Source organism: Lampris incognitus, chromosome 17 (genome assembly GCF_029633865.1).
Source record: "Lampris incognitus isolate fLamInc1 chromosome 17, fLamInc1.hap2, whole genome shotgun sequence".
Classification (NCBI taxonomy): Eukaryota; Metazoa; Chordata; class Actinopteri; order Lampriformes; family Lampridae; genus Lampris; species Lampris incognitus.
The window spans coordinates 42818041-42835783 of record NC_079227.1 but is presented as its reverse complement, the minus strand read 5'-3'; the positions used below and the strand labels follow the sequence as shown (position 1 = coordinate 42835783).

Here is a 17743-nt window from a genome sequence, read left to right as displayed (position 1 = left end):
CCGGAAGGCAAAGCACTCAGTTTACCAGTCAATCTTCGTTCCAACCCTCACCTATGGTCATAAGCTTTGGGTAGTGACCGAAAGGGTGATATCACGCATACAAGTGGCTGAAATGAGTTTCCTCCGTAGGGTGTCTAGACTCAGTCTGAGATAGGGTGAGGAGTTTGGACATCTGGAGGGAGCTTGGAGTAGAGCTGCTGCTCCTTCACATCAAAAGGAGCCAGTTGACGTGGTTCGGGTATCTGATTAGGATGCCCCCTGGGCGCCTTCCTTTGGAGGTTTACCAGGCACAGCCAACTGGGAGGAGACCCCGGTGTAGACCCAGAACTCGCTGGAGAATGCTGGAGGGACTACATGTCCCTCCAGCAATCGCTTCTTGGCCTTTTGGCTGAGATCAAGTGTAGTATCTGTTCTTATCAGTTTAATATCTGTTTTTTTTCATGACATTGTGGCACAGTGGTTACCGCTGTCACCTCACAGCAAGAAGGTCCTGGGTTCGAACCCCGGGGTTGTCCAACCTTGGGGGTCATCCCTGTGTGGAGTTTGGATGTTCTCTCTGTGTCTGCAGAGGGTTTTCTCCGGGTGCTGCGGTTTTCCCCACAGTCAAAAAGACATGCATGTTAGGATTAATACTCCTCCCTGTGCCCTTGACCGAGGCATGGCAAGATGAACTGGAGTTGGTCCCCGGGTGCTGCACGGCAGCTGCCCACAGCTGCTAGCTACACAGTTAGGATGGGTTAAATGCAGAGCGTAATTTCCCTACGGGGATCAATAAAGTATCTGAAATGTCCACTCTGGCCTGGGAATCCCCCAGGAATGCCTTGGGATCCCCTAGGAGGAGCTGGAGGGCATTGCTGGGCTGAGGGACGTCTGGAGTGCCCTACTTAGCTTGCTGTCACTGCGACCTGATCCCGGAGAAGTGACTGATGATGAGATGACATTCAATAAAAGTTATTTTAATATTTCTTCAAATTCCTACATGATACAGCAAATCCGAAATTTTTTTTTTTTGTGTTTAGCTTGACAGTTTCTATCATAATCTCTATTTTTTCAGGAAGCAAAACATTTGAAAAAAATTGTCTAGTGTTACCGGCTTGGAATGAAAACTTTACATAATCCATGGGGACTTTAACAGAGCAAAATTAAACCACAAACTACCAAAATACAGACGGCACATTAGTTGTCCCACCATGAAAAAAATCACATCTGACCACTGCTACACAATTCTTAAAGATACATATCGCTCTGTCCCCCAGGTAGCTTTGGGGCACTCTGATCACTGCTTGGTTCATCTTATTCCAACCTACAAGCAGAAACTAAAATATGCAAAGCCTGTGGTTAAAACAGTGAAGAAATGGACCAGCAAAGCAAATCAGGAACTGCAAGACTGTTTTGACTACACCAATTGGAGTGTGTCTGAAGCTGCAACTGGCAACCTGGACGAACTAACTGACACTGTGACATATTACATCAGCTTTGGTGAAGACCTGTGTGGTCCTACCAAGACCTTCTGCACATACAATAACAAGCCATGGTTCACAGCCAAATTAAGACAACTTTGGCCGGCCAAGAAGGATGCCTACAGCAGTGGAGACCGAGCCCTGTACAAGCAGGCCATGAATTCACTGACAAAGGAGATCAGAGTGGCTAAAAGAAGCTACACTGAAAAGCTGGAAAACAGGTTTTCAGCCAACGACGCTGTGTCAGTGTGGAGGGGCCTGCAAGACATCACAAACTACAGAAGACCACCCCCCATGCTGAGGCAAACAAAGACCTGGCTGAAGACCTGAATGTCTTCTACTGCAGGTTTAAGAGGGACAAATTCACACCCCTCACCCACTCCGGCCCAATGACAACAGCCCCCATCACACCTCTGGCAACCCCACTACTCTCCCGCTTGATACCCAGGCTGCGCTCAAGATATGTGTATGGGATGTGAGCCAGCTTTTACAGAGACAGAAGACCAGGAAAGTACCAGGTCAGGGCGGTGTCACCCCATCCTTTCTTAAAGCCTGTGCTGACCTGAATGACTACTGGCCTGTCGCTCTGATGTTTGTGGTCATGAAATCTTTCAAACAACTGGTGTTGGCCCACCTGAAGAACATCACAAGCCACCCGCTAGACCCCATGCAGTTTGCTTACCTGTGAACAGGTCAGTGGATGATGCAGTCAATATGGCACTGCACGACATGCTGCAACAGGGCGTATGAGTTTAAATACTTGGGATCAACTGTCCAAAGTAACGGGGAGTGCAGAATAGAGGTGAAGAAGAGAGTGCAGGCAGGATGGACTGGGTAGAGAAGAGTGTCAGGAGTGATTTGCAACAGAAGGGTACCAATAAGGAGTCCTTCTCCCAATATACCCAGCATCTCTCCTCCACACATGTCCAAACCATCTCAATCTTGCCTCTCTTGCTTTGTCTCCAAACCATCCAACCTGAGCTGTCCCTCTAATATACTCGTTCCTAATCCTGTCCTTCTTTGTTACTCCCAGTGAAAACCTTAGCATCTTGAACTCTGCCACCTCCAGCTCCACCTCCTGTCTTTTTGTCAATGCCACTGTCTCCAAACCATATAACATAGCTGGTCTCACAACCATCTTGTAAACCTTCCCTTTAACTCTTGCTGGTACCCTTCTGTCGCAAATCACTCCTGACACTCTGCTCCACCCACTCCACCCTGCCTGCACTCTCTTCTTCACCTCTCTCCTGCACTCCCCGTTACTTTGAACAGTTGACCCCAAGTATTTAAACTCTTATGCCTTTGTCACCTCCACTCCTTGCATCCTCACCATTCCAATGTCCTCCCTCTCATTCACGCATAAGTATTCCGTCTTGCTCCTACTGACTTTCATTCCTCTTCTCTCAAGTGCATACCTCCACCTCTCCAGGCTCTCCTCAACCTGCATCCTACTCTCGCTACAGATCACAGTGTTATCTGTGAACATAATCGTCCACGGAGACTCCTGCCTGTTCTTATCCATCAACCTGTCCATCACCACTGCAAACAAGAAAGGGCTCAGAGCTGATCCTTGATGTAATCCCACCTCCACCTTGAACCCATCTGTCATTCCAACCACACACCTCACCACTGTCACACCACCCTCATACATATCCTGCACCACTCCTACATACTTCTCTGCCACTCCCGACTTCCTCATACAATACCACACCTCCTCTCTTGGCACCCCGTCGTATGCTTTCTCTAAATCTACAAAGACACAATGTAACTCTTTCTGGCCTTCTCTATATACTTCTCGATCAACATTCTCAAAGAAAACATCACATCTGTGGTGCTCTTTCATGGCATGAAACCATACTGCTGCTCGCTGATCATCACCTCTCCTCTTAACCTAGCTTCTATTACTCTTTCCCATATCTTCATGATGTGGCTGATCAACTTTATACCTCTGTAGTTGCTACAGTTCTGCACATCACCCTTGTTCTTGAAAATCAGTACCAGTATGCTTCTTCTCCACTCCTCAGGCATCCTCTCACTTTCCAAGATTGTGTTAAACAATCTAGCTAAAAACTCCACTGCCATCTCTCCTAAACATCTCCATGCCTCCACAGGTATGTCATCAGGACCAACTGCCTCTCCACTCTTCATCCTCTTGATAGCTGCCCTCACTTCCTCCTTGCTAATCCACTACACTTCCTGATTCACTATCCCTACATCATCCAACCTTCTCTCTCTCTCATTTTCTTCATTCATCAGCCCCTCAAAGTACTCCTTCCACCTTCTCAACACACTCTCCTCACTTGTCAGCACATTTCCATCTCTATCCTTGATCGCCCTAACTTGTTGCACATCCTTTGCAGCTCGGTCCCTCTGTCTAGCCAATTGGTACAAGTCTTTTTCTCCTTCCTTAGTGTCTAACCTGTCATACAACTCACCATATGCCGTTTCCTTTGCCCTTGCCACCTCTCTCTTTGCTTTATGCTGTGTGTCCTTGTGCTCCTGTCTACTTTCTTCATCTCTCTTACTATCCCACTTCTTCTTTGCCAACCTTTTCCTCTGTATAATTTGCTGTACTTCCTCATTCCACCACCAAGTCTCCTTGTCTTCCTTCCTCTGTCCTGATGACACACCAAGTACCTTCCTAGCTGTCTCCCTCACTATTTCTGCAGTGGTTGTCCTGCCATCCGGCAACTCTTCACTACCACCCAGTGCCTGTCTTAACTCGAGCCTGAACTCCACACAACAGTCTTCCTTCTTCAACTTCCACCATTTGATCTTCGGCTGTGTCTTCACATCTTGGGCTCCAAAGTCATTCTACAGACCACCATCCGATGCTGCCTAGCTACGTTCTCCCCTGTCACCACCTTGCAGTCTCCAATCCCTTTTAGATCGCGCCTCCACCTATGTGCACTTGCCTCCACTCTTGTATGTCACCTTGTGTTCCTCCCTCTTCTTGAAATATGTATTCACCACAGCCATTTCCATCCTTTTCGCAAAATCGGCCACCATTTGTCCTTCCACATTTCTCTCCTTGACACCATACCTACCCATCACCTCCTCATCACCTCTGTTCCCTTCACCAACATGTCCATTGAAGTCCACTCCAATCACAACTCTCTCCTCCTTGGGTACCCTCTCCACCACGTCATCCAACTCACTCCAGAATTCTTCTTTCTCTTCCATCTCACACCCAACTTGTGGGGCATATGGGCTGATAACATTCAGCAATACACCTTCGATTTCCAGCTTCATACTCATCACTCTATCTGACACTCTCTTTACCTCCAGCACACTCTTGACATACTCTCCTTCAGAATTGCCCCTACCCCATTTCTCCTCCCATTCACACCATGGTAGAAGAGTTGGAACCCACCTCCGATACTCCTGGCCTTACTCCCCTTCCACCTGGTCTCTTACACACACAGTATGCCTACCTTTCTTCTTTCCATCATATCAGCCAGCTCTCTCCCTTTACGAGTCATAGTTCCACACTCCCACCCTTCCTCCTCTCTCGCTACCTTTGGACATGCCTCCCCCCTCTCCTTCTCCTTCGCCCAACAGTAGCATAGTTTCCACCAGCACCCTGCTGGTTAATAGTACCGGTGGCGGTCGTTGGTAACCCGGGCCTCAACCTATCCGGTATGGACATCTTATTTATGATCCGCATATTTGATTTGGCAAAGATTTTACGCCGGATGCCCTTCCTGACACAACCCTCCCCATTTATCCGGGCTTGGGACCGGCACTAAGTAATGCACATTGGGAAAAGGCACATACCAACCCATCAGAATAGAAGGCGAAGAACTTGAAAGAGTTGAACACTTCAAATACCTGGTCTCCTTAAACTCCCATGATGGCTACTGTTCCAAAGATATCCAAACACATATTGCCATTGCAAAAACAAAAATGATCGAACTGAAAAATATCTGGAAAGACAAAGACCTATCCAACAAACTAAAAATAAAAATTCTAAAGGCAATAATATGGCCTACTGTGAAATATGGGGCAGAAGGCTGGACATTGAGACAAAAAGATAAATATAGAATGAAATCTGCTGAAACGTGGTTCTACGGAAGATTATTAAACATCAACTGGCGAGAGAAAATAACCAATCAAAGCATCCTACAACAAATTGGCGTCAAACGAGAACTATATGGTGCCATTGTTAAAAGAAAGATGAGCTTCTTTGGTCATTCTAGCCGTAACAAAAAATGCTCTCTCAAAAGAGACATCATACAAGGGAAGATGGAGGGTAAACGAGGACATGGCCGCCCCAGGATGAAGTATATGGACAATCTAAAGGAATGTACAGGATACTCTATGGCTGAAACTTAACTACGTGGAGATTTTTGTTTTATTAGAAACACAAAGCAATAGGTGAAAAGTGTTAAATTGCAGTATTTACCATCTCATAGTCATTGCGCCGAGGGTACAGAAATGAGCCAATGACCATTTCAGCAGCCACACATCCAAGAGCCCAGACATGGATGGCCTGAGTCAAGAGCCCAGACAGGATGGCCTGAGTCAAGAGCCCAGACATGGATGGCCCGAGTCAAGAGCCCACACATGGATGGCCTGAGTCAAGAGCCCACACATGGATGGCCCGAGTCAAGAGCCCAGACATGGATGGCCCGAGTCAAGAGCCCAGACATGGATGGCCCGAGTCAAGAGCCCACACATGGATTGCCCGAGTCAAGAGCCCAGACATGGATGGCCCGAGTCAAGAGCCCAGACATGGATGGCCCGAGTCAAGAGCCCAGACATGGATGGCCCGAGTCAAGAGCCCAGACATGGATGGCCTGAGTCAAGAGCCCAGACATCGATGGCCTGAATCAACAGCCCAGACATCGATGGCCTGAGTCAACAACCCAGAAATCGATGGCCTGAGTCAAGAGCCCAGACTCAATGGCCCAAGTCATGGGGAGGCTGAGCAACATCTCTGGAGCGCTGAGAGGAGACAAACACCAACACATCAGTCATGAAAACTCAGTATGTATGTAGTATGTATGGCCATCTTTGGATTTTCTCGACTACTGTTCATCCGATCGACTTCACATTTGGCGCGTGTATTGCTGAGGACCCACTGAAGTGCAGTGTCAAGTGTGACGTTGTTCAGATGAGCAGTTCTCTAATTAGCTTAGGTTAAGGTTGTTGTTGTTGTTGTTGTTTTTTTCTCCCTTTTTCTCCCCAATTGTATCCGGCCAATAACCCCACTTTTCTGAGCCGTCCCGGTCGCTGCTCCACCCCCTCTGCCGATCCGCGTGTTACATCTGGCACTGCTGCGACAATGCCGTATTCCAATCCGGTTGAACGTTTTGACCTGAGTCACATGAGTGAACGGACTTAGTCGTGTTGTTTGATTAAATGGAGTACGCTCCGACTAGAGCTTATCCTGTCGTGTCTTTTTCACAACATACCATTGGTGATGAGAGATGGCTGACTGTTCCCTGCCTCCATCCTCCTCTTTCCTGGCTTTACCCGGAGAACCAGCCATGTCATGGACTTGCTGGATATCCTCGTGTGAGACATACCTCCTCACTGCTGGCTTAGACGACGTGTCAGACGGGAGAAAGCTGCACTGTTGCTGCACTGTCTCTGAGCAGAGGGACAGCGCGTGTTTGGAACTTTCACAAAATCCACCAAATATGAAGAGGCTGCAAATCTACTCAGAGAACACCTTGCTACTCCACAAAGCGCTCTTCTCCGTCGCGTTATATTCAGGAGCCGACAAAAACCGAGCGGGTGAGTCTGTATCCCAGTATGTGGCTGATCTACAAGGCCTAGCTAGCGTATGCAAATTTGAGGCGCTACAAGTGAAATGGTACATGACCAACTAATTTTACACACAAACTACGATAGAATTAGGGACAAACTGTTGCTCAAAAATTATGACCTGACACTAGCCCAGGCTCCTAAGATAGCAGTGCAGGTCAAGTCTGCATTGGAATGCGCGGCCAGTCTGTCTCTCCCACCTCGCTGCCTCTGAATGATCAGCCAGTGGGTACAAGCCGGCCACAGACACCAACACCCCTCGCCAGTGCTGTTAGAAGCCCAGACAGTGTACAAGTAGCCTCACAACCCCATGCTCGCTCACAGGAGCGATGTGAGAACTGTGGGTCTCCCACACACAATTCAAGAGCACAACCCTGTTCTGCTCATGGGAAACCCTGCTCCAACTGTGGAAAGCTCAACCACTTTCAGAAAGTCTGTAGTTCTGCCCCAGCCAGAGCCCACCGACAATGCTCAGCCCCGCCTGTTCCTGCAACAATAATCCATAATGTTCTCTCAGGACGAGTGTCATTTAAAACGTGTTCATTGATGGTTGACAACATCACTCTACCCCTCCTCCTCAACACGGGGGCCACAGTATCACTGCTGAACTTGGCAACTTGGAAACAATTCTTGTCCCACAAGCTGCTGGGACCGCCCTCCACGACCCTACGTGGCTAAGGTAATGCTGAAATTGACATTGTGGGCTCTCTTCAGCTGCCTGTGAGGTATGGGGACAGGACTCTGCCGACGTTCACGTTTCACATGTCATGCCACGGGGCCAATCTCCTTGGCCTCGACCTCTTCAGCAGCTTAGGTTTCACCCTGTTAGACACTTCTGGCACAGAGATTCACACCGTCACCAACCCCTGGCAGCAACAGTGACCTGCACTGTTTGGCTGTCTCACTGCCTTCACCCACCAGCCTCCTCCAGACACTGCTACACTATCGTGCCACCCCACATGCCACCACTGGAGTCTCCCCAGCCTCCCTCATGCTGGGATGGGAGCTTCAGCTACCTCTGGGGTTTATCCCTACCAGAAGCCCTGGATGACAAAAGAGGTTCAGAGCCTGCTGAGGGATAGGAACACTGCTCTCAGGTCTGGTAATGGGGCACAGTACAGTGCTGCCAGAGCCAACCTAAAAAGAGGCATCAGAGAGGCCAAGGCAGCTTACAAAAATAAAATTGAGGACCACTTCAACAGCAACAACACAAGGCAGGTGTGGCAGGGGGTTCAGCACATCACCAGCTACAAATCCAGCAACCTCACAGCTGCTGAGGGTGACGCCTCACTGGCAGAGGAGCTTAACATCTTCTTTGCCTGCTTCAAGGAGAAGCCACCGGAGGCAGCCACGTTCCATCCACCAGCTTACAGCAGCCTCATCCTCACGGTGGAGGAGCATGAGGTGAGGCGCACACTGAGGGCGGGGAACCAGAGGAAGGATGCGTGTCCCGATGGCGTCCCTGGACAGGTGCTGAAGGAATGTGCGGACCAACTGGCAGGGGTCGTCACCAAGATCTTCAATCAGTCCCTATCAATCAGTACGATCCCACCCTGTCTGAAGTCATCCACCATAGTCCCACTGCCAAAAAAGTCCACTGTCAGCAGCCTGAACGACTACTGACCTGTGTCACTCACACCCGTCATAATGAAGTGTTTTGAGAAACTGGTTCGGAGTCACATCATCTCAAGCCTCCCACCCACTTTCGATACACCAGTTTGCCTACAGAGCAAATGGGTCCACAGAGGATGCTATAGCCACATCTCTCCACACTGCCCTGACCCACCTAGAGCAGCAGGGGAGCTACGCCAGGCTGCTTTTTGTGGACTTCCGCTATGCATTCAACACCATCCTCCCCCACAGACTGGTGACCAAACTGACAGAACTGGGCCTTGCTTATTCCGTCTGCCTCTGGATTAAGGATTTTCTGTCTCAGCGCCCACAGAGGGTCAGAGTAGGCCCCCACATCTCCTCATCCCTCAGCCTCAGCACTGGCTTCCCACAGGGCTGTGTGCTGAGCTCCCTACTCTACACCCTGTACACACACGACTGCAACCCAGCTCACTCAAGCAACACCATCGTCAAGTTTGCAGATGACACTACGGTGGTGAGGCTCATCTCTGGGGGGGATGAGTCTGCATACCGGGACGAGGTGGAGCAGCTGTCTGTGTGGTACAGGGAAAATAACCTGATCTTCAACACCTCCAAGACAAAAGGAGCTGATTATAGACTACAGGCGGAACAATGCGGACAGTCATCCCCTTTTCATTGGCGGCGACTGTGTGGAGAGTGTCTTGGACTTCTGGTTTCTGGGCTTACACATAGAGGAGGGCCTGACCTGGAGCGTTAACACCACAGCGCTGGTTAAGAAGGCACAGCAGAGACTCTACTTCCTGAGGATCCTCAGGAAGAACCACCTTACCACCTCACTGCTTGTGTCCTTCTACCGCTGCTCCATAGAGAGCATACTGACCTACTGCATCTGTGTCTGGTTTGCGAGCTGCACAGTAGCAGAGAGGAAAGCGCTCCAGAAGGTCATCACCACCGCCCAGAAGATTATCCGATGCCCACTCCCCTCCCTGGAAGGCCTATACAGTTCCCACTGCCTCAAAAAATCCCATGGCATCCTCAAGGACCCATCCCACCCAGGACACCATCTGTTTGAACTGCTGCCCTCGGGCAGACGTTACAGGACAATAAGAGCTCGGAAAAACAGACTAAAGAACAGCTTCTGTCCCCGAGCCATGACCACACTAAATGCTGCTAAGTCTTGATTCCTGACTTTTTGTGCAATATGTTGGTGTCCAGTAGAATGTAGACATGAATGTGTGTGTTTATGTTTTTACTTATTTTTATAATGATCTTTGCACTGATAAGAACTGCACTTTCAAATTTCGTTGTACTTGTACAAGGACAAATAAATTTCTATTCTATTCTAGTATCACACGTAGGTTCCTGTGAGAGGGGGTAAGTGTTAAGTCTGGTATTGCTGCGACAATACCGTATTCCGATCCGGTTAAACGTTTTGAACTGAGTCACGTGAGGGAACTTTTTAGTTGTGCTGCTTGATTAAATGGAGTACGCTCCGACTAGAGCTTCGCCCGTCGTGTCTTTTTCACAACATCACCTGACAGTGAGTTTTGCCAGGGGGACGTAGTGCGTGCGCGGATCACGCTATTCCCGCCAGTTCCCCCTCCCCCCAAACAGGCGCCCCGACCGACCGACCGACCAGAGGAGGTGCAAGTGCAGCGACCAGGACACATACCCGCATCCGGCTTCCCACCCGCAGACACGGCCAATTGTGTCCGGAGGTAACACCGGGATTCGAACCACCGATCCCTGTGTTGGTAGGCAACGGAACAGATCGCTACGCTATCGGAACACCGAGCTATGGCTAACGTTAGCATGCTATACATTCGTGCCAAACGCACAGGTGTAACGAGGTCACGCTCATGATACAGACGTGATGACGTCCTGCATGTGATGACGTCGCGGGTATAAATACCGCAGCTCAACTGTCCCCACGTTCAGATTACAAATTTCCACAGCAGGTGCATGTTGAACGTGCACTGCACCAGTCATTTATAACGCAGCAGACATTTTATTCTTGAATGTAACATTTAGTATGCTCTCCAGAACAAGATGTTGAATTTTTCTAAAGGTTTGTCTTGGGGATGAAGCCAAAATTTAGAGGTTCCTTCAATGGCTCCATGTGTATGTATATGTTAGCATGAGAAGAGCAAAGTTCAGCTGACCTGATGCAGAATTCCGCTGATCTCCTTCAAAGGCAGAAGTTTGTACTCTCTGAGCTGCATGAGCATCTCACGTTCATGTCCATGTGTTCAAACTCCAGACAGATGTAGTCCAGGTGGATGAACCAGTCATGCCACCGCACAAAGTTTCATTTACTGAAAAGACTTTCAGGACTTTCAGTAAATGACTGCTATAGAAAATACTGTAACGTGCATGGATAAGTAGACACGTTGGTCCTTGACTAACGGGTCGGACCCTTTAGTCGACTGGTTAACGTTGTCGCTTGTGGAGTGGGAGACATGGGTTCGCGCCCCGACTGTGGCGGTTCCCGGACTACCCCCCGAATTCGCTACAATACACAAGATGGTGTTAACAGACACTACAACGACCGAGCTTTCACTCCTACCTAAAACGACCATAAGCGGTCAAAATGACCGCCGGTTTTAACTCTATATTCTGTAAAGTTAAATACCCAACTGAGATATTAATGCATTATAGTATATGTAAGTATTGTAGCAGGATGAGGAAAAACACAGGAGACGAAAGCGAGTTTGAACTTTATTCCTCAGCTCCAAAAGCAAACTGAAACAGGAACAAGCCTGCACCAGAGAGCCCGGGAACGTAAACCTGCCCCCAGCTCACAGCCCTGCTGGGTGAGAGGCACAGCCCCTAGTGTCCGCCACAGTATGTCTTTTATGAAACTGACGCCAAAATTAACATTTTAACACCCATAATACTATTTTTAAACAATATAAACTTCAGAGAGACATGGTCAAACTTGGATAAGCAAAACTGAAAAATTGAAAATATGACCTGAAAAACAAAACGGAAAACACATATTGCTTCTCTAACAAACGAAATGCAGCGAATTCGGGGGGGGGGGGCGGGGACCACAGGAACTGCCGCAGCCGGGACGCGAACATCGCTGACCGCTCGACTAAAGGGTCTGACCCGTTAGCCAAGGGCCAACGTGTCTACTTATCCATGCACGTTACACCGTGTGGCAGCGGTGGGATGGTGAGACCCTAAGGCCATCGGATGCGCGTGCGCCCGGAGGCGTGAAGGAGCTGATATGTTTAACTTCCCGAAGGGGGGCGGGGTAGTGTAACGTGCATGGATAAGTGGACATGTTGGCCTTTGGTGGCGGGTCGGACCCCTTTTTTAAAAAAAATATATTTATTGGTTTTCAGTTTGCAAATCACATCAAATTGTATATCAGCAGTACAGAACACAGCAAACACTTTCACCCTGTTCTCCCTCCCATAACCCAATCCCTAACCACTTAAGTATGAACAAGAAAGTTATATAAAATAAACAAAAGTAAGTAGAAGAAAAATGAAGAAAAAAGAAAAGAAAAGAAAAAAGGGGAAAAACAAACAAAAAACAAAAACAAAAAAAAAACTAAAAAAAAAAAACCCCAAACCATTAAAAAGACAGAAGATGTAAAGGGTGTTTTTCTGGTCAGTGTGCAGGATCCTATGAAGCGGCCTCCTACCCCAGAGCTTGTTCTTGCCGAAGCAGGTTGCCAACATTAACATGATGCCTTAAGAAGTACACAGAGGGTCTCCAGATATCATCAAAACACCCTGTTTACGTCTAACAATACACCTTATCTTATCTTTCCCACTGACATGTTTGACGCCGTTTCTTTGATCCACATTCCAATTCTTGGTCCATCGACATTTTTCCAACTAAGAGCCGTTATAGCTTTAGCTTGTAGCATACACACGTCTATGAAGCCGAACTCTCTGCTTGTACATGTGGGTTGGCAGGATATATACCAAGGATGAAAAGCTTGGGATCCAATGGTCGTTTCTTTGATAAAATTTGATAGATCATATTAATTAAATCTTGCCAAAAGGTTTTCACTTTCACACATTCCCATATACAATGATATAGTGTTGCTCTTGTGTCCTTACACTTGATACCAGTATCAGGAATGTCCTCATTAAACTTACGTATCTTAACCGGAGTTATGTATGTCCACATCAGCCATTTCTACTGTATGAGTTTCAAGCTGCTGCTGATTGTCTGCGTCTGTGCCTCCTTACTTGCCTCACTCCAGTCTTCTAAAGATATGTCCTCCCCTATATCTTCCTCCCATCACCTCAGTTTTGATTCAGATGAATCATCAGATCCGGACACACACAAGTCATACAGACTTGAAATTAAACCTTTATCATAACAATGTCTTGTGACTGCTCCCTCTAGTGGAGAAATGCCAGGTTTATCTAATGAATGGTTTTGAGATGAGGATATAAAGCTCCTAAGTTGAAGATATTTAAAAAAAAAGATTCTTTGGAATGTCATATTTGGTTGATATTTCCGCAAATGACATAAATACTTCCTCTTCACTGTACATGTCTTGCACTTTCCTTAACCCCTTTTCAGCCCACATTCAAAATCCTGTATCACTTATCCCTGGTTTAAAATTGGCATTACCCCAAATAGGACTGAAGCGTGACCAGGAGGAGTTTATATTCAAATATTTACAAGTGTCACGCCGAACATCAACCATATTCGATATAACGGGGTTCTCTGTATTTTCCTCAGGTATTTACGACCTGCTGAATACAAATATAAGTGCAATGGAAATCTTGGTGTAACAGACGAGGATTCCAAATCCATCCAAGCGGGGCGGGGGGGGGGGGAGGAGGGTTCCGGATGAAAAATAAAACATAATGGACCGCAATTGAGCTGCCCAGTAATACCATTGGATGTTTGGGCATTTAAGGCCTCCTCGGTCATATGGTAGATAGAGTAAAGATAGACGTGATCTGGGATGCTTATTTTGCCAAATAAAGTAGGTAAACAATTTATTGATTCTAGTAAACAAAGATGAGGGAGGGGGCAGGGGGATGTTCTGGAACAAATAAAGAAATTTAGGGAGTATGTTCATTTTTAGAATATTTATCCTGTCAATCATTGAAATAGGTAAAGACGTCCAACGTTCTATTGATGAGATACTAGCTTCCAGAATTGGGTCATAATTTATCTGAGCAATCTTGTTCACCTCAGGGACAATTTTTATTCTCAAATATGTGAAATTATCCGTTGAATTTCAAGTAGAAGCATAAACATGGCTATTTTTCCTCTCTGATCATTAAGTAGCATTATAGATGCTTTTGAATGATTAACTTTATATCCGGATATTTTTCCAAATGTTTCAATAAGACCTAGGAGTGAGGGGATAGAGCTACGTAGATTTTTTAGGAGCAAAATTACATCATAGGTAAAGAGCGCTATTTTATGTTCTAAATGACCTTCTCGAATTCCATAAAGGTCAATGTGCATCCTCACCGCTATAGTAAGGATGAAAAGCAATGGTGATGAAGGACTCCCTTGCGGGCAACTTCTAGAGATGTTAAAAGCTTTAGAAATCATACTATTAGTCAGGACTTCCGCAGTAAGCCCAGTACAGAGCAATCTAACCCATTTACAAAATGTATCTCCAAAGCCAAAGCGGGAGAGCACCTCGAACAAATAAGGCCATTCAACACGGTCAAAGGCCTTCTCGGCATCAAGTGAGAGCAAGGCAGTGTCTGTCGCCTCTATCTGGCTGTGTAAAATATTGAGCACTCGTCTGACATTATGAAAGCCCTATCTACCTTAGATAAATCCGTTTTGGTCTTGCCCCACCACCTGAGGAAGCAAGCCCTCCAATCTTCTTGCAAGAACTTCACAGAGTATTTTTGTATCTGAATTTAAAAGGCTAATTGGATGCATATTTTCACATTTTGTAATTGGTTTACCTGGCTTTGGAAGTAGTGTGATTAGGGCACCCCGCATGGATGTGGGGAGAAGACCATTCTCAAAGGACTCCTGAAACAGCCCCAAAAGGGGTGAAAGTAATTTGGACTGAATTTTTTTTATAAATATCTATGGGGATGCCATCTGGACCCGCTGTTTTTCCAGCCTGCATACAGCCAATCGCTTCTGCAATTTCCAGTTTTGTTATACTTCTGTCTAATATTTTACTTTGCTCTTCAGAAATTCTGGGAATATTAAGGTTGTTTAGGAATTCTGTCTGCATGTCCAGGCTAGAAGAGCACTCAGAGCTATACAATTTCCCATAGAAGACTTTGAAGGCTTCATTAATCTCTGTATATGTCACGTATCAGGAAAGAACCCAAAAGCAGACGGGACAACCAGGTAAGGGAAGAATCAAGTCTTTATTGAAGTAACCGATCTCAGGGGTAGAGCAGGAGTCGGCTCAGTGGCAGGTAGGCAGGCAGGCAGGCAGAAGTCCATGAAAGGCGACGTTCCAGCGAAGACTGGACCACAGTGGAGGCTTTTTAAGGGTGATGATCGCGTTGATGTCAAGGGAGAGAGGCTGTGACAGTATAGGGTCTACTATAGCTCTACCATTTGGAGCTTCTATACAGTTAATAGACCTTTCTGTTTGTTGTTGTTTAATGTGCCATGCTAGGAGTTTTCCGAGCTTTTCCCCCTGGTCATAGTAGGACTGTTTGGGTCTCAGTAAATCGTTAGCTGCTTTATTAGCTGATAATTCGTTATACTGAGATCTAAGTAGGAGTAATTGTGTATGTTTATCTGTAGAGATATGTCTGTTATGGTAGATATCCGTTTCAAATGTCTTTAATTTTCTCATCTAATGTCTTCATTTCAAGTTGTGCACTCTTTTTCTTTGAACTAGTAAACGAAATTATTTGACCCCTAATAAAGGCCTTGAATGCTTCCCATCTTGTGCTAGCAGATATCTGGTATGTGCTACATTCAAAATATAAGTCAATTTGTTTATCTAAAAAATCTATGAATGTGGGGTTCATAAGCCATCCTGGTTGAAAACGCCATCTTGGGGGATCACTCACTAGTTTAGTATCTTTATAAATCAAGGATACAGCTGCTTGATCAGATAGAACTATACTGCTCTAATGACATTTGTCAATTTTGGAAACAAGTAGTGCTGAAACTAAAAAGTAGTCTATACGTGAGTGAGTTTTATAAGTTCTGGAATAACAGTAATATTCTACTGCATTTGGTTTACCATGCCTCCAAATATCCAACAAATTCAACTCTTTCATAAAATGGTGTATTGTCTTTTTCGACCTGATGTGAGTATCATCTAAACCAGTTGATCTGTCTCTTAATGGATCCAATGTGCAATTAAAGTCGCCAGCTATTATGTATTGCCCAGGGAGATTTGAAGCAGTCAGAAACAAATTATCGTAGAATTTTGGGATCATCCTCATTGGGGCCATACACATTGATCAAATCTATATTTTCAGATAATAAAGTACCCTGGACCATGCTATATCTACCTGCAGGGTCCTTAACTATATTTTGTCTCTGTAGTGGGACAGATTTATGGATTAGTATCATAACCCCTCTAGCATGGGTGGTACAGGAAGCAGACAACACCTGACCCTGCCATCTTCTTCTTATTATTTTGGAAATATCCCCACTCAGCAGATGAGTTTCTTGTAAAAAACTACTTTTGGTTTCAAGAATTTTATGCTGCTCATCATTTGTTTCACGTTTGTAAGTTTGTTCAGACCCCTACAGTTCCATGAGCTGAATTTTATCGTACAACTATCAGATATTAGTTACAATATGCAGTACAATATATCTTTAAGGATCGTTTTGATAGAATACATTGACAAGCCACATCCACAAAACACGAGGACCCCCCCCCCTCAAAAAACCCCAAACCAAACCAAAAAACAAAAACAAATAAAAAACAAACAAAAACAATAAAGACCCCCCCTTCTCGAATCCCATGTGAGCTTGGACTCCATGTCCTCTGGACACCCCCTCCCCTCCCACTCTGTAACTACCGCTTATGGAAACGGGTCTCTCTCTAGCTTTTAGTTATTTTTTCAGCTCTTAACTAGCTTTCCTTTTCTTTTTAGCGAAAACTAACCACTTAAACTTAAGTAGCCTTTATAATCACGAACTACGCAACATTTGTAACCTGTAGCCTACATGTTGTGTTAAACAGCCTAATAAGCACATAACAAATACTCACATATCTGGAAGCCACGCAGGCTGAAGGCTGAAGATACACGAACAGAACATTCCCACGTCAGGTCACATAAACGTGTCTACTTCTGCGTGAGTTTGGAAGGAGTGAGACCTGGAGCTAGCGAGGAGGTGTCACCAGGAGCCGTGCTGGAAACACCAGGAGCCGTGCTGGAAACACCAGGAGCCGTGCTGGAAACACCAGGAGCCGTGCTGGAAACACCAGGAGCCGTGCTGGAAACACCAGGAGCCGTGCTGGAAACACCAGGAGCCGTGCTGGAAACACCAGGAGCCGGGCTGGAAACACCAGGAGCCGGGCTGGAAACACCAGGAGCCGTGCTGGAAACACCAGGAGCCGGGCTGGAAAGACCAGGAGTCGTGCTGGAAACACCAGGAGCCGGGCTGGAAAGAGGATTCTGTGCTTGTGAATCCCCTTGTCTCGCAGCTTCTTTCGCACCTCATCGTAGCCGCGCTGCATCCTGTGCACACCGGCGGAAAGGCCCGGATGAAAACGAACTTGCTCGTTATTGTAAAGGACCTTTCCTTTGGTTCTGGCGGCCTTCAGAACTCTCTCCTTGTCCTTAAAGTTAAAGAACTTCATAATAAATGTCCTTGGACGTGTCATGCGCGAGTCGTTGTTAGGTGGACCACCGATTCTCTGAGCCCGCTCGATTACCAAGGCCTCTCGCGGTTCCAAGCCCAGAGCCTCCGGTAGCCACTTTTCCAAAAACGCAGCTGCGTCCTGGCCCTCTGCCTTCCCCGGTAACCCCACCATT

The 17743-nt window shown here is 46.6% G+C and overlaps 1 pseudogene; it reads left to right on the top strand.

The window, feature by feature from the left end:
* Nucleotides 1-368: 368 nt before the first annotated feature.
* Nucleotides 369-478, top strand: LOC130128108 (U2 spliceosomal RNA; annotated as a pseudogene).
* The last annotated feature ends 17265 nt before the right edge of the window (nt 479-17743 follow it).